Source organism: Podarcis melisellensis (genome assembly GCF_964234715.1).
Source record: "Podarcis melisellensis genome assembly, chromosome: 10".
NCBI lineage: Eukaryota > Metazoa > Chordata > Lepidosauria > Squamata > Lacertidae > Podarcis > Podarcis melisellensis.
The window spans coordinates 40162579-40181103 of NC_138542.1; the positions used below are offsets into that span (position 1 = coordinate 40162579).

At 42.5% G+C, this 18525-nt stretch overlaps 1 long non-coding RNA gene across 5 annotated transcripts in view; it reads right to left on the bottom strand.

The window, feature by feature from the left end:
• The window catches only part of LOC309379598, a 119583-nt gene that overhangs the window by 64832 nt on the left and 36226 nt on the right, over positions 1 to 18525 (bottom strand). The window contains exon 1 of one of the 5 annotated variants that reach the window (XR_014172552.1): positions 6707 to 6989. The exons of the other annotated variants lie outside the window; for them this stretch is intronic. This is a non-coding gene — a long non-coding RNA (uncharacterized lncRNA). Of the gene's footprint in view, positions 1 to 6706; positions 6990 to 18525 lie in introns of those variants that run through there. 5 annotated transcript variants of the gene reach the window in all.

Sequence of the window (18525 nt, forward strand, 5' to 3'; positions counted from 1 at the left end):
TTTGGGCATGCGCAGAAGCAATTTCCGGAGCCGCGGAAGAGAGTCCCCGCACTGTGCTGCGCCGGTTTAGCGCAGCACGCAGGGACTTGACAAGTGGGCACTTCAGTTCGGGGGCGGCTCATGGGTCAGTTAAACAGCCTCTGTGGGCTGCTTCCAGCCCATGGGTCTTAGGTTGCCAACCCCTGTCTTAGCCTAACCTACCTCACAGGGTTGTTGTGAGAATTAAATGTGGAGGGGGAGAGCCATGTACACCACCTTGAAATCCTTTGGAAATAATGGTGGTCTATAAATAAAATAAAAAAGAGTGCCTTTATCAAGTATAACAATACCTACTTTTCTAGTAAAACTGCAATTACATGTCAGTCACATTATCATCTGGTGGACTCTTCTTATTTGATAAAATGGGATCCAGGATTAAAATTCCCTGAAATTAAGCATTTCCATCACATGACCAGAAAGATTATTTTGGAATACATCTATTATCAGCAACAAAGCATTCCCTTCAATCCCATTATCTGCTGCTATTGTGTTTTATGGCACAGATAAAAGGTACCATTTTAAGTCAAATTGTTCTCTTAAAATGCCCAGTTTTTCATCTCTAAGCAGTATAGTAAATGGCAGACAGAAGGGCACCAGGAGAGGGCTTGTGGGTTCACCTACAAAGTGCACTGCATTAGAGATGAACCTGCTACAAATATACTCTAGTTTTTGCATTGACTCAGCATTATCACATACAATATTATCTCTCTTGCCGTGCCAGCATCTGCAATATCGCCACGCTGGACCTTTCTGGAAAACTAAACAAAGCTTTCTTCAGATTGAACTAATCCCAAATGATACTTCTGCAAGTCTTAGTCTAGTATCAGTAGTGATAGGTTCTGCCCTAACATAAAAGATAAATGGAGGGGGGTTGGGTAGCTTTGTGTTAGCAGAGAAGCTATATAATGGGTCACTCTTCTTCTCTTTCTCATTTCTTTAACTCTGGATAGATGTGTTCTCCAGCACACTTGAAGAGGAATGTGTAGCCTAAAATAGGAGAGGAAATAAAATGATGGTTCTTTGCCAAAGTATATTTTGTAATAAAATAGCTGTTATGTACTAAGCTTGATTCCTAGTACAATAGGCAAGTAGGACCCTGGAATGCAACAACTGATTGGCTTGCAGGAAAAGACCAATCAGGCTCCAGGAAGAAGTTAATCAGCCTATTAGGCTGGTAGGATCGTAGAATGCAACTGATTGGCCTGCAGGAAAAAACCAATCAGGCTCCAGGAGGGAAGCAGAATCAGGCAATCAGATGAGACTCATTGTGTAAATAATGTATATAAAAGCCTGAGGTTTGGGGGGCAATTGACTCACTGTTTTACAAGCTGCAATAAAGAGCATAAAATCACTACAGGACTCTGAGTATATTTCAATAGCTGAGCGCTTCAATACCATTTGTGTAGTCTGGAGGATGCACAGCAAGACACATTTTGGCTACACTCCTATACATACTCAACTGGGAGCAAGTCCTGCAGAACTCTATAGGACTTTCTTCTGAGATAGGATTGTGATTAAAAAAAACAAAACACAACCCTATGTCCTGCTCCAAACCTCACAGGTGGCACTGGGAGGAAGGAAGTTGTACCACATGACATAAATGACATGATAGGCAATAGCCAGCTGACTATGATTGTTGTATAGCTACAATCGCGGCAGCAAAATTCATTTGTTCATTTTATTTGTATGCCGCTTTTCCACACACACAAAAAATGCTCAAGGTGGCTAACGACAAAGAAACAGGTTTGCATTTCAAACAAGCACTATGAAACAATTTCATAATAACATAGCAAAACAAAACTATACGGGGGTGGAAACATATGTCAATACTATAAATATGACAGGATTACTGAAACAACATGCAACATTCAATAGCACAAATAACAAGGGAGCTTTGCAGTTTCATCTTAGTCGTAGAAACACTCCTCCCATGATGTTGCAAAATAAATAAATATGCTTAGGCATGTTCCATGATAGCCCAGCCTCCTCCAGAGAACACCTTATCTGTTTTTCCTTCTGAAAAATATATTCTGAATGGTACAGTCAGTGACTATTGAACTGAATGATGAGTACTAGGCCTGTAAGGAGGCATAGTTTTCTATTCCAGCCCGTGTTCGTCACATGCAGCACTGTTTACATTCTCCTTCAGTTCATCTTGCACCAAGAATGGCATTATTCGTCTCACTGAAATTATGAAGCTTATTAATTGTGTAAAATGTGTTGTCATTGTATTGTTCCACTCCATTCATTTCAGTGCAAGGAAAATGCTTGATTATATGTCATTACTGGATTGAAAGCAGCAGCAGTGATTACGAATACTATTTGCTGGATGGATTTCTGTTCTGGACGTGGGACAAATAAGTGAACACAGACCATTTCTGCTGCCATTTCCATCTGAATTCTCAGACATCCCTAGTGACTACTAATGCCACACCACCCACAAAAACACATATGCAGCCATTCCGTTTGCACACATGCATCCCACACTGTCTCTGTACTGATGTGTCTCATCGTAAAGCACTTTCATCACAATAAATGTCACCTCCAGCTGCTTTCCCTAGCCATCCCTTGATACCCATTCACCCTCCCACTCCTCAGTCTTTTTCCTCACATCTCACTCCAAAGTCTTAAAAGATGGAGAGGATCAATGTGGAAAAAAAGAGAAATTAGGCAGATCTGTGCAGATGGAATATGACAGAACTTGAAGTAATTATCTCTTCTCCTGTCTTACACCAAAAAATGAGCATTATATTAGGCCAAATATAGACCATGGACCCCTAGTTTTTAAGAAGCTAATTGTCTAATAGATTCTATATTCACTTTTTCTCTTGTCTCATTAAAACTAAATAATGGATAGAGATTTTCTCCCTTCTATCTTTTCCCGTTTAATTGCATTTGCTGCATCCACTCTCCCACGTCCTTCTCCTGATATTGACAATACAGCTAATAGCCCTCATTTTTAGCAGTGGCAATTTGGACATTCCTGGGCATCCTCATATAGTAATAGTTACCTAGGAGGAAATTAAGGGATGCTCTTAGCATACTGAGCAATAGCATCTACAGTTCTGTATGAGAAGTTCAAAGGAGTGATTAAAGTAGAAAACTGCAACCCAGACCTCAAGTAGGGAGATTTTCTCATGCCAGTTCATAATTCTGCCCATGAAAATGTTGCCCAGCAGACATTTATTTAGTTTGGGAGATATCATTCGGCAGCGCTTAACCAGTTTTAAACTACAGCAAGGACTAATCGCCACAAGTATAGCTAAAACAATATCAGCACAGTAAAATAATACAAGTGTAAAAGCAGACAGCAAAACCGCACTTGAAAGACTAGCAGCAGTACCAATATAACTAACAAAGGCCATCTGGAATATAAAAGCAAGTTTTCAAGGTCCATTTCAAAGCCTTCAGCGTAGGAACTATGCAATACATGCAAATCTAGGGAGGGGATTTCATGTGCCTGGGGCCACCACTGAAAAGGCCTTATGTCTTGGGCCAGCCAATCAAATTCTTCCTTGTGGCAAGTCTATGAGCAGGATCACAGAGGCTGAGCTTGGGTCCCAGGCAGGCTCACATTGGTGCAAGTTGTGCAAATTTTCACTGTTTGAAATATGGCAACCCTAGGATAGTGCTTTTTTTAAAAAAAACAACAACAACATCAACCATAATCATCAACCGGAGCTTTTTTGCAACTGCAAGTAATAATAAAAGTAAGAGAAGAAATCGGCCTTTTCTGTTGTAACACCTCACAGAATACATTCACAAAAGAAAATTGGGAAGCTCTATCTGTTGGAAGTTTCAAATGTCTCCTAAAAACCCATTTTGTTTAACCTGGCCTATGATGTCTCCAGATGTGAAGGAGATAAAGAATTATACAACTTTAGAAGACATCTGAAGGCAGCCCTGTATCGGGAGGTTTTTAATGCTTGATGCTTTTACTATGCTTTTAGATATGCTGTAAGCTTTCCAGAGTGGCTGTGGAAACCCAGCCAGATGGGTGGGGTATAAAGAATAAATTATTATTATTAATTATTATTATTATTATGTTTGAGAATGTTATCCTGTTCGGTTGCTGACTTCCTGTTTTAAACGACGGAATTTCAGCAATGTATTTCATAGAATCATAGGGCAGTAGAGTTGGAAGGGTCACAAGGGTCATCTAGTCCAACCCCCTGCAATGCCTTTCTGCCCAACATGGAGCTCAAGCCCATGACCCTGAGACTGAGAGTCCCATGCATTCTGATCATTTGCACTCACTCTCTCTAGATTTTTGAAAACTGCTTTGAGATTTTTGCCAAAATGTTAAATTGGTTTATACATTTTCTAAATAACTGATACTCAGATTAAAATACAAACAACAGTTCAGGATAGTGTGCACATGCTAATGAGGTACACTACACAAAGCTACCCCGCATAGGAGATAAGTGGGTTCCTCAGGCAGGTGAGCCAAGTCACACTTCTTTCCTTCACTCCAGATCACTTCAGACAAAATTCTAATAATTGTGGCAAATTCAACTTAGCTCTTGCTGTTAAGTTGCGGGTGAACATATCAGACAACACAGCGATTCTTCAAACAGCTCTTGTTTATTCACAGGCCAGAACAGAACTGAACTGAAGGGTTCAGCCAGCCTGCTTATATAGAGCTCCACTAGAACGCAACAGTAACCACTTTCTGTAACTATCCAATCACTGAATGTCACTTTCAATCCCTTCTTTGCATATGTGGACCTGAGTGAAAACTATCTAGAGTATCCCTCTGCTGGCCCAGGGTGAAAACTTCAGTACATAACACTTGCCTCTGGACTATTGACTAAACCAGAGGACTTCTGACTTTACAATCAATGCAGATGATCTATAACCAACCCGTAAGCCTGAGTTCTCCAAGATAATATTGTGGAAACTCAGCTGTTCTCCCATTTGCTGAAAACTACACATCCTATTTACTTTGTCCCAGTTGCAAGTACTATTTCCTTCTGGTTTTGTCTTACAAAATTTCACAAATACTTAAATATGGAACACATTTTCATGCTTGGTGGGAATGCAATTTTTAAAATATATTTTGGACCACAGTCTTCAATATTATCTCCAAAATTGTTAAACAACCTCTCTCGCCGAACCCAGCCTTAGCCCTGCTTTCACTAAACTCACATTCCAACCCTACTATCCAGCATAAAGATTTAATTCTTATTGGTAGCTGCACATCTAGTGGTAGCATATCTCTGGAAAGCCAAGGTGGAGCTACCTCTAGTAACTTGGTTCAACAGTATTTGGGATATACGTAGTTAGTTCAGAGTGACTAACTGAGCTTGGAAGAGTTGCAAATGGAATTATAAAGGAAAATACCTTTGATGAAACCTGGTCTCCCTTTTTTTCATACGTAAGGGAAAAAGAAAATAAAACTCTCCTACCAGCCTCACAAACCTTTCTGTGGAGAACCTATAAAGGCTGCCAGTGTTTTAAGACTGTGTAAAATGGTGCCATAAACAAAACATTATAATCTTTACTTTGCTGTGACTGTATTGTATAATAAAATATTTTTTAAAATACAGAAATGTACAGAAATATTTATATTGTTCATGAACTATCACAATGAACCTTTTATCTTTGATAGGCCCTGTCACACATTTATTAGCTTTAAAACCCTGAACCAATGTTTTTAAAGAAGGGCTTTCACATAACGTGATAGTCGAAATACATATATCTCAAAAATGTACTTGTGAACTGGAAGTGATAACGCCGATGATAACTAACCCTGAGCTCACCCATTTCCTAATAATTAGCAGCTCTTATCTGACAGACACCATTTCCTACACATACTTTTTGCTCCATGATAAGAAGTAAAATGTTTGCTTAAGGCAGAGCTATTTCTGTTCATTGTAACATGCACATCGCCACTAGAAGTACACAGAAGGAGAACAAAATGGTAGCAAGTTGGAAATCTGAAAAAGCAAAAACACTAGATTTTGTTCACACTTAGAGGTGGTGTGTCTGGCACCTTCATTGTACAGATCCTGGCCAACGCTGAAGACACAACTCTTCACCCTGGCTTTTGACACTTGAGGTGTATGTTTTAGGAGACCACCTTATTTTTGTGACTGTAAGTCGTTTTAAACTGTTTTTAATGTTGTGTTTTAATGTTGTAACCCACCATGAGACCACAGAGTGAAGCGTGGGTAGTTATTATGATGATTAATAATGATAATAATTTGCTCTGCTCCATCTGGAACCTTATTATGTATTTTAGAATTGTGATGTATTTTATAATTTATTCTGGGACCTTCTGGTGAAGATTGGGTAAGAGATCGTATAAAGAAATAAGCAAACAGTAACCAAATCTCAAAATAACAAAAATGGCAGAGGCATGTCTGCCTTGATCTATAGGCTGAATTTGGATGTTGGGCACAAGGTGAATCAATGATACCAGCCTCTTTTTCTTAGATGATCACCTTATATATACACCATGGAGGGGTGGCAGGACCACGCCTGTAGGACCCTCCCCTGACATCATATTCCCTGCCTGCCACCTCAGCCCTGCCCTTCTGTGGTCCACACAATCAGCTCAACATCTGAAATGGACATCTGACAGCTGTGTTGTGGAGAGCTGGGTGATTTTTTTTAATTAAAAAAATCAATCCTCTTGTCAGACTGAGAATATCCCCTCAGTCACTAGTTTAGGATATTCCACCATTCTTCAGCAGAGTTTCTTTTCTTTCAGGAAAGTAAGCAGCTCATGTAAATGTCAAACAAAGCTTTAATAATAAAGAAAACTAACACAATAACATACTATCTGACAGAAACTAAGACAGCATCATGAGGCAAGAATGACAGTTGGCCTCTCTAACTGAACACCCAAAGGGAGGGGCAGATTCCGGAGCACAACACAAAAGCCCCACCCACCAGATGACAGACATTCTACTATTCATATTAGCCCACAGTGTTTTTCTAACAAGTTGCAAGTGTGCTATGCAGGTGCCCCTTTTCAGGCATCACACCAAACCCACAGATGTTCTCTGGGCTGGCACTCAGCTAGCCTTGGAGTCCACTTGCAGTTACGTGTGCCTCTCTGCCCTTCAAAGGATGATCCTGGAACCTAGACTCATACCATCCAGTGCCAGAAGTATTGGCAGATCAGTCAAAGGGCTGCTCGTGTGGCTGAGCAAGATTTGGTATAATGCACTTGGATTGCCAAGCTAATAATAACCATGTTTTAAAAACCCTGCCCTGATTTGGGAAGTCTTTAAAGCGTGCTTTAGTAATTCTCCAAGAGAAATTAGCAGATCATTTATTCAGCTTGGTTGCTATGTGAAAAACCCTTGGAAATCTGGACCAATACAAAGGCCTAGAGTTTCCGAGAATGGCAGCACACAGCATCTTTCTGAAGGACTTTTCCCATATTCCTTCTGGAACTTTCCTTGCCCAAGCAGCCTTGCCATGAGCAGGCATAGTGCAAGCCCATTCATTTCAGTGAAGCTTTGTATGAATTGTGCTCACAGTGTGTGTGTATTAACGTCAAAACACTTTGTGGCTGTCAGGGAAAGATTAGACTTCTTGACCACATGCCTACATTATGATTAATTCATCGTTTTAATTATAGACCCTTTTTGTAGATAAAAGCGCCACTGAGTGACAGAATTACAGTGACAATGACAGGGGCAAATCTCTTTTCTAATTTAAATGGATGACGCAAGCACCCCATTGAGCGCCTACATATGGTCCCCTCTTGTTCTACGCGTGCCAAAATCACATTCTCAGCAAGGGCTATAAAACATGTGGGGGCAAACAAGAGAAAGCTCCAGCTATTCAATTAAGCATGAGCAGATATTCACAGAGGGGTTTAAAAAATGGACCAAATTGGCAGCCGGTTTCAAGAAAATGAAGAAAGTAAGCTTCCCCACTGGCCAGGCTCATACAACCAGCCCTGATGGCAATTTCCAATAAAGCCTGACTATATATGGCAAGTGAATCATGAGCCAAAGCAGCCTTCTTGATTCATAAACTCCCACTGCCACTCACAGAAGCTACTCTGTGTTCTTCCATGAACTCTCACCTCTGTCATTATACGCATGTGAGAGCACTGAAATGTACAAGAGAGAGCCAGTAAAAGTAATGGGATTCATGCAGATGAGCATTAATGTTTACAGAAACCACTCAGATATAGCAAGGACCAGCGTCCTTCATGAGAATAGGACAAGGGAAACTGAGTATTTAAGTAGGGTCCTGCTCTTGGTGATTTGGGCTAGATAGGCAGCTCATCTTCCACCTTGTGCCCCCTCCAATTAAGGCTGTTGCCCTGTGGAAGCCAGGAAGAAATTATTGCATGTTTTGCAAAATTGGGTAGGTGGGGGGTTATCTGGCTTCAATTGACTCACTCATCTGCCACACCTTGGCAGGTAGGCCAGTGATCAAGCAGGAGCCATTTAGACAGTATAAGAGTCTGGGAGGTAACAACTTTGCTAAATGGCAGACTAGAAGTTAAGACAGCTCCCAAGGCAGTCACCCGCCTTAGGTACTGGTGGGGTGGTTGCTGGGGCAACAGTGCCCGGGCAGCTACTCTTTTGGCTGGCATTCAGCTCATCCTGGAATTGCGCAGGCTTGCCATGAAAGAGACAGCTTACTGTTCAGATGAGCCCTGAGGTCCATCAGCAGAACAGCCTCAGCAGGCCTTGCGACACAGAGACTGTTGGGTCCTCCTTGATCACTGGTCTATGTTAACTGTGAATTGATCTTAAATGGCATTGGGTCCCATTTAAATCCACTCGTGCATCCATCTCTTTATTGCCATTCACAATTAAATGACCACACGGACAGAACAGGCAGAGGAAACTGTGGTGTTCCAGCTCAGACTATTTGTTCATCCAGTCCAGTGTTGTCTACTCTGGTGGACAATGGTTCTCCTGCTATCCAATCCTTTTAACTGGAGATTCCAGAGACTGAATCTGGGACTTTCTGCCGGCAAAGCATGAGAATCCTGCCACTCTTTCTCAGACAACTGGCATACTTTTGGAGAGTGCTGAGATTGGGTGGGAAAGATCCATGCTCATGTCCCTGACAATGTGCGTGTCTAATTCTCACACACAGTGTTACCAGAGCAGCATGGGATCACTCCAGGGGAAAGTAGCTCCCATCTTGGAGCTTGGGGATAAGCCTCTTGGGGATGGGCAGGGTAAACTTTAAAAGAACAGGAGATGGCGGCTGTAGCAGCATCTAAATTATCACCCAACCTCCTGACCTCACTTGATGACAAACCTTCATTATCAAAAACTGATTGACACAGCATCAGCCAGCCAGATAGGTTATACATTGGCCTGGGTGGGGATGGAGGGGACAACCACCCTTTCAAAGCCAACCACGGCAGCATAGCAAATAGCCATCGTGTACAGAGCCAGCTATATCCCCAAGAAGTGAAACACTATTTAATTTTAGTGCACAGATAAAGGCTTTCATGCCTGACTGAACTTTCATGCTATCTGCATAAAGGAGTGCCTGGGGAGTATGAAACGACTAATGGCTAACTTTATCCTCAGAAGCCTCTTGGGGAATTTGCTGGGAAGATAGTGATGTGTTGGTCAAGTTAATGTACTCCAGGAATCAGGGTGGGGAGGGAGAGGCCCTCTTTCTTTCTAATGAGATGGGGAGAAAAAACAGCCTTGAAACTGTGTTTGCTCGGTTATCAGCAGATGAAGGAGAAAATAACACTGCCAGAGAGCTGTGTTTGATTTAATGCTTTCATTGCTTGCGAAAAGAGAAAATCACACTGAAATCTACCACCAAAGCAAGGTGAATAACAAGCGATTGTTAGTGTGCATAAATACCTTTAAAATCTCAGCTTCAGAGGAGTAGAAAGAGGAATAAATATGTGAGAAGTATTCATCCCACCCACCCTGTACTCTGGGGTAAGTCTCTGGGGAATTCGAGCTTTATGAACTAGCATAAAATAGAAAGCAATCAGAGCATTTAAAAAGATCATATTCGCTCATTGTTGGAGATTAGAATTGCACAGTTAAACCATTATTTGTATAGACAAGGTATAAATACAAATTACCTTCACAGCACTTTCATTAGCTCTCATGTCCATTATTATGTTTACCTGTTGTTTACTGTATTTTTTTTTAAAAAAGAGCACTGAAAGCATATTTTAATTACACCACAATCCTAAAAATGTCTACTCAGTAGTACCTTTCATTGAGTTGCAGGGGACTTAAGCTCACGTGAGTGTATATAGGATTGCAGTCTTTAAAACATACTACACTTACTTTGAAACACAATCATTTACTTTTCCTCTTCCCTATCTCCTGTTCCATTTCACATTTCAGTTCATTTTATGTACATAAGCAATTTGACATTTTCGATCCAGCAAGAATTCTGAGGGTGGTTTACAGGAAAAGATTAGAAACCCATGAACGGTAGAACCAATAAAATAAAAAAGTAACAACCAGAACAGCAAAGAAAGTATCAGCACGGACAAACAATCTAAAAGACCTGGGAAAATAAGTAGATCTCTGCTTGCTGAAGAAAAGATATTGGCCATGGTGTTGGGTAAGCTTCACTGGAGAGTAAAAATTTCCAAGGACTACTGAAGAAGCCCTTTTTCTGGACACCACAAGTTGCACCTTTGATAGTAGTGAGACTGAGGGACGGCCTCTGACAATGGCCTCAGTACCCAGGCAGGTGGTCTAGTCTCTATGGCAGGGATGGGGAACCTCAGCAGGGTGTCTGGTGTCTGGCCCTCAGGACGGTCCCTTGGCATACTGCTGTAAAAACATGCCAGCAAAAGACTCCGAAATTGAACAGTGCAGTTATCCTCTGAATCTGCCGCTTTAGAATGCAAGTAAGGAATCACATTTGAATGTCTCCATTCCATGTAAAATAAATAAAAAATCCTTACACTTGCAGCATTAGCACATCAGTCTTTTATCACCTCGTCCCTGACAGGCTAGATTACCTGCAGGAGGGTTTGATTGGATGGTATATTTAAACACACAATCATCCTCCATCGGCATTCTGAGCTGGGGCAATCCTGTAATATATATTACAGTGGTACCTTGGTTTACGAACTTAATCTGTTGTGGAAGTCCGTTCTTAAACCAAAGCGTTCTTAACCCAAGGCATACTTTCCCATACCAGTGAGGGACTCAATTTACAAATGGAACACACTCAACAGGAAGCAAAACATGTTCTTATTCCAAGGCAAAGTTCACAAACCAAAACACCTACTTCCGGGACTGCAGCATTCTTAATCCAAGTTGTTCATAAACTAAACTAAACTGTTCTTAAACCAAGGTACCACTGTGTATATATATAGTTGAAAGTTGCTCAGACTGAGCCTGACAAATCCATGCCTACAGACAGCAACATCAGGCCTCAGTAGTATGATGCTACTGTTATTCTTTTTTAAACAGTTGCATTCTTGGGACAGAACTGACACAACCCACAGTCTCAGGAGCAGCTGTAGATCAACAACTTGCCCACATGTTCCCAATCTGTGTGTGTGCATGCACGTACGCACGCGCACACGCACATTGACCTACTGTCCTTTATAGGCACCCAGTACTGGATTTCAGAGACCTTAAAAAGGAGGAACAGAAAAAAGAAGGCATTATGTGGTCAGTATTAAAGGCTCACTTAATGGTTAATGGTCAACCATTAATAGAAATTCCTTTTTATTTTTATCTGGGCCTCTTTTCTGTTAGACTTTCAAATTGCCTGTTGTAGAGGTTTTGGGAGCCAAGCCAAAGCAAACAAACAAATTAGACCTCCCCTCCCATCCACACTGCGAATCAGAGAATCGGGTCAGGGTGAAGGTAAATACATGATATTTGTAAATATGAGCTGGCTAGCATTACAGGGTGGTATTTTGCCCAGGGCATTCCGACCTGCAATCACAGGCTGAACCCAGTTTGTCTTAAGCAAAGTCCAACCGTCTGGCATTTTCTCCCTGCTAAATAAACACTCTTAGTGTTCCCATTTCACACTTCAAATAAAACACACACACACACACACATACACACACGGCTATCATGAAATGTGAGATAAATGGTTCTCTCATTAGCGCAACCCCAGTGCAAAGGACAACTGTGTTGCAATTAAGAGATGAAAAGAGCTTGGCAGTTTTCCTTCCAGGGATACGGTGCCACAGTGTGTTGGGCAAAGTACGCAACAGGAAAGCAGAGTTCAAAGAGTTTGTTTCCCTCATTATGTTCCTTTACTTAACTCTTGATATCAGCCTCAATGAAAATATACATCTTGTGCCAGGGGAGCAGTGAAGGGACTCACTGCTGGCAAATTCAGTAGAAAGACAACACAGAAGAAAAGAAGCTATCTTGCTGTGTGAGGAAAGGTCACGCAAGCCATGCATTCAAGGACCAGCCTGCGTTGTCAGCCTCCCCCAGAGATGAGGAGAAGAGGACACTTTCTGTCAAGGGGCGAAATAGGGCTGGTTCCTGATCTCAAATGAAGTGATCAACTGTTCCGTGGTATTTCAACCCACCCACTACTCACATCTGGTTCCATCCTGCTTCCATTAAATAAAAATAAAAATCAGAGTTAGACTAAAAGTGCGGTGGGTGTCAGACAGAACTCAATTACCATAAATGGGGTGAAATGAAAGCGGACCTAACTCAGTGCATCAGTCCCCAGAACCTCCACTTAAAAGGATCTTGGGTGATGGAATAGGCCTTGGACAATCAGAGCAGATAGCACTGGACTAGATCTGTCTCACTGGGCATGAGGTCTGTCTCACTTCCTGCTAAGCATACCTGAAAAACTGAACGAGACCAAGACAGGAAGCATTTAAACCTGCCATTGGTATGCACCCTTTAACATACGTGAGTTTGGGGCTTGGCTCTGAAGGCCAACAAATCTGACATTTGTCATATAGTTTGACAGAGGTCTTTCATTAAAGGCTTAGCCACACCTCCTCTTGTTCTGCTGCTTTCCCCTGGGGAAAACCAGGGGCTCAGTTGGAGTGCTCAGTTGGAGCAAATGGCAATTTGGGTTCTCCGTGGATTTACATTTGCTCCCAATTTAGAGCTAAAGAGTGGCTTTAACCTGGGAATTCTTATTCTTATTCTTTATTTATACCCCATCCAGGAGCAGAGCAAGGGAGAAACCACTGAGATCTCTGCTTTCTAAGTGTGGATGAGCCCTAATAGTCAGCTCTGAGAGCAAGTTTGACCTGGACTATGGTGTGAACAGAGGCAGCTATTCACCTGCTATTTACAATGGGGGTAAAGTTCCCACTGTGCTTATCAAAGCAAAAATAGATGCTGGTGAATGTGTTGAATTTGGTTTTTCTTCATTTTCCATTTTAAGTTCAGTTCTTCATATTTCTGCATCCGTTTCCAATTTTTTTAAAAGAGAAGTCATCGTGAAAATTCATCAGCCGTTTAGTGCAAATCTCTTCTAAGCAATTTTCCCTACTAAAACACATTTTTAAATGTTATTTACATGAAGACTATGCAAGTCTGTGCATTTTTGTAGACATTACTAGGCTGGAGAACTGCACTGCAAAAGTCAATGAAGGGTAAATTTTGAGGAACGATTGTGTTTTGGTTTGCGTCTTGTTTTGCAAAGCATGAATTAAGTAAGTTTGCCTTTGACTATGAACTGAATTGAATTTCTCCACCATCGCTAGCTGGAGGGCAGCATCTCTGGTCCTCAGTGGAGCATATGAAAGTACTAGGAATCCTCAAAGATTTTGCCTAGCTCTTATTTTTAAGTGACCAACCCAATTCACACTTTGCAGAATGCTACACAGTAATTCTTTATTTTTATTTTTTGCACTTCTTGAAATTTTGTAGTACAGCTAAAAAAAAATGTACCAAATGTCCTCTAAAGATGAATTATTTGAGTAACAATGTATGCAAAGTGTGCATTTTGTGAATAATACGTTCAGGAGACTATAGTAGGTCAAATCATTGGTTCACTTTGCCCAGTACTGCCTATGACAGGCTGTGATTCTCCAAGGTTATAGGCAGAGGCTTTTCCCAGTCCTGCTACCTGATACCCTTTTAACCGAAGAGGCCAGAGATTGATCATGGGCCCTGCTGCATGCTCTGTCACTGAGCTGTGACACTCCACACTGAGGCACCACTTGACCCATAGTGCCGTCTCTCAGCTGATCCCTATCTGAGAGTTTCTGCTTATGGTTTTAGTTTCATATTATGGACTCTCAGTAAGTTTCATCACTCCACAACCCCCGTTGTGCTGGTCCATTCAAATTACTCTAAGATGTAACATTCAGCATGTCTTCCAAGTTCCAGGACACTTAAATAGTCTGAATCATTGCTATTAACCTTACTGTCCCGCCATTTAGTTTACAGCATGTGATAATAAGATGATTTGGCAAAAGGATGCGTTAGCTGGAAAGGTCAAACATGACAGAATCTTTAAGGCATGCATGTGCTTAAGCATCTATAAATAAAGAAATAAAGGAAACTCATTTAATGTTTGACGACTATGAAAAAGACCATTTTGCAAGGGGTTATGACAAGGATATATGAATGTATCTCAGTATTGTCGGTGTCTTGAGGATATTGCTATATAGGTCTTCTTTGCACTGGTGCAGGCATGCCCTGCTCCTGCTGGGTTTTGAGCTCCCAGGGAAGTGGGCTAGGATAGGCCTGTGCCCTTGATGGTCCAATAATAATAATAATAATAATAATAATAATAATAATAATATTTATAAACCCCCCAAGAATCTGGCTTGGTTTCCCCAGCCACTCTGGGCGGCTCCCAACAGAATATTAAACAGAATAAAACTTCAAACATTAAAAACTTCCCCAAACAGGGCTGCCTTCAGATAGTTGTTTATTTCAGATAGTTGTTTATTTCTTTGACATCTGGTGGGAGGGCGTTCCACAGGGCGGGCACCACCACTGAGAAGGCCCTCTGCCTGGTTCCCTGTAACCTCAATTCTCGCAGTGAGGGAACCGCCAGAAGGCCCTCAGCACTGGACCTCAGTGTCCGGGCTGAACAATGGGGGTGGAGACACTCCTTCAAGTATACTGGGCCAAGGCCGTTTAGGGCTTTAAAGGTCAGCACCAACACTTTGAATTGTGCTCGGAAATGTACTGGGAGCCAATGTAGGTCTTTCAGGACCGGTAGTATGTGGTCTTGGGGGCCACTCCCAGTCACCAGTCTAGCTGCTGCATTCTAGATTAGGTGTAGTTTCCGGGTCACCTTCAAAGGTAGTCCCACGTAGAGCTTGTTGCAGTAGTCCAAGCGGGAGATAACTAGAACATGAACCACACTGGCGAGACAGTCCACGGGCAGGTAGGGTCTCAGCCTGTGTACCAGATAGAGCTGATAGACAACTGCCCTGGACAAAGAATTGACCCGCACCTCCATGGACAGTTGTGAGTCCAAAATGACTCCCAGGCTGCGCACCTGCTCCTTCAGGGGCACAGTTACCCCATTCAGGACCAGGGAGTCCTCAATACCCACCCGTCCTCTGTCCCCCCAAAACAGTACTTCTGTCTTGTCAGGATTCGACCTCAATCTGTTAGCCACCATCCACCCTCCAACTGCCCCCAGGCACTCACATAGGACCTTCACCACCTTCACTGGTTCTGATTTAAAAGAGAGGTAGAGCTGGGTATCATCCGCATACAGTGGTACCTCAGGTTAAGAACTTAATTCGTTCTGGAGGTCCGTTCTTAACCTGAAACTGTTCTTAACCTGAGGTACCACTTTAGCTAATGGGGCCTCCCACTGCCGCCGCGCTGCTGCCGCCCGATATCTGTTCTCATCCTGAAGCAAAGTTCTTAACCCGAGGCACTATTTCTGGGTTAGCGGAGTCTGTAACCTGAAGCGTCTGTAACCTGAAGCTCTGTGACCCGAGGTACCACTGTACTTGATGAACACTGCCTTGTTATGCAGCCACTGGCCACCAGGAGTGGCTCACCCAAAGGATTGGGGCTGCAGTAATAACCTCCTAGCACTGGTGTTTCTGCTGCATACTAAGTGTGGGAGGACGCGGCAGCAGGAAGATTGGGACTGCCCACACATACTGGCAGAAGTGGTGGGTTGGCTTTCTGCAGGTACACCCACACAGCCCCAACCTCACCACTACCTGACCCCCTCCTGGAAAGTGGCAGTCGCTGAAGCTCTCTCTCTCTCTCTCACACACACACACACACACACACACACACGGCAAGCCACTCCTTTACACTCTTACAGTGTGGGGGAGACAGAAACTGCTGAGGAATGAGTCTTCTGAATCAGAAGAGTCTGGCCTGGTAGGATGATGGAGATTTCTTGTACAGGGCATCCTTCAAGCTTAAAAGTTGGGTCAAACATGACTGGTACCTTTAAAGCTGTAGTGGCTTCCTGTTAGTGGTGCTAATGAACTAGTATTTAGAATCTGACCAATAAACTCCTGTTCTTTCCATGGGGTTTAGAAAGCTGATAAACTGCAGGATCTTTACTCACAACCCACCAATAATCACTATGGCACTCTGAATTCTGCTCAGGCATTATTCCATTAAGGACATAATAAGAACATAATAAGATTCCTGTTGAATCAAGACCAGAGGTCCATCTAGTCCAGTGTCCTGTTCCCAACAGTAGCTGTGAAGCAAACAGGCTGTTGTTGATAAAAACTATACATCTTGCATGTTGGTTTGTTTGGGGGCTATGAGGTTAATTTATTAAACCTGACCTGCCTGGGAATCAAAGTGGGTGGTGCAGATGGCACACCGGCAATATCTGCTGTTGAAAAAAGACCCTACAGCTTGTTTGATTTCAGGGATTGGAAGTCATGTAGCCAGAGAGTGTACGAGGGAACGAGATTAAAGGATGGGCAGGTCAAGGTGTGAGCTCAAGACATGAAAGAAACACAGGCTAGGTTGGAGAGTGTCAGATATGGCAAGTTTTATGTAAATCATTAGCTACAGGGGCTCTATAGGGGACCCCTTTGTGTGTCAAGTGGCTAGTATATTGAAATAATACCAACAATAATAATATTGATAATAACAAACATGTAGCAATTTCCATGCAGACATGTGAGGACGTGTAAGAAACTATCTCCAAACCTGATGGAAATTATCCTGTCTATGAAATCTAGATGGTTGTTTAATACACTGCCTTTGCCCCCCTTGATGCTTTCCATTCACAGAAGGGCTGGCAATCTAGCAATCCCACTCCCAGAAAGGCAGGGAGTGATTTTCACCAGTTTCCTCTTCAGTCTCCTGCTTGACCTACTGTCACTCAAGCCCTTCAGAACAGATTTAGCTGGGCACAGGAATAAAGAAAAGGGGAGGATCTCTTTTGATCCAACCCCGTAATTATCAATCATCAGCAATACTCTCATAATCATAAGGAATTATTTTGTGTATGTTTAATGATATGGGCTGATTTTTATAGAAGTGTTTGAAATAATACCCACTGCTTGCATATAAAATGTCACCCTTTGCTCTTTTAAGCGGCGCTGTGGGTTAAACCACAGAGCCGAGGGCTTGCTGATCAGAAGGTCGGCAGTTCAAATCCCCGCGAAGAGATGAGCTCCCATTGCTCGGTCCCTGCTCCTGCCAACGTAGCAGTTCAAAAGCACTTCAAAAGTGCAAGTAGATAAATAGGTACCACTCCGGCGGGAAGGTAAACGGCGTTTCCGTGTGCTGCTCTGGTTCGCCAGAAGCGGCTTAGTCATGCTGGCCACATGACCCGGAAGCTCTACACTGGCTTCCTCGGCCAGTAAAGCGAGGTGAGCACTGCAAGCCTAGAGTCATTGGGGTCAGGGGTCCCTTTACCTTTACCTTTTACCACATAGAAATCTGGGTTTTACTGGATTTTTGATATACTGGAGGGCAGATCTTCACCTTTCATTTACAGTGGTACCTCAGGTTAAGTACTTAATTCATTCTGGAGGTCTGTTCTTAAACTGAAACTGTTCTTAACCTGAAGCACCACTTTAGCTAATGGGGCCTCCTGCTGCTGCTGCGCCGCCGGAGCACGATTTCTGTTCTCATCCTGAAGCAAAGTTCTTAACCCGAGGTACTATTTCTGGGTTAGCGGAGTCTGTAACCTGAAGCGTATGTAACCTGAGGTACCACTGTATAATCTTATTTGCTTCTGAAGCATTTCCTCATAAAATAGCTCACTAACTACCACACTGTTTCAACCCAGGGCATACCTAAGGCTACCCAAACATCCTGTTTTTCCTGCAACTGTTGCTGCTTTAAGAGGACATGTGCTATCTCCCCACAGTTTTCCTGATCCTCATTCGGCCCTGGTTAGTTTACACTGATGTTATGAACAGCTATAGCTAAACAGTAATTTGAGTTTACATTATCAGACCCAGCAAACCGAATATTTTTCTTTCTTCCCAATAATATAAACAGCAGAGTGGAAAAATTCCAAATTGTTAACTCAGGTATTTGTAATGAATTTCGAAAACAGGCAGTTCAAGAATTTCATTGCTAGGGGTCAAAATCCTTCCTTTGGCCTCCTAATTGAATGTATTAAGAAACACCACACACGTGCACACAC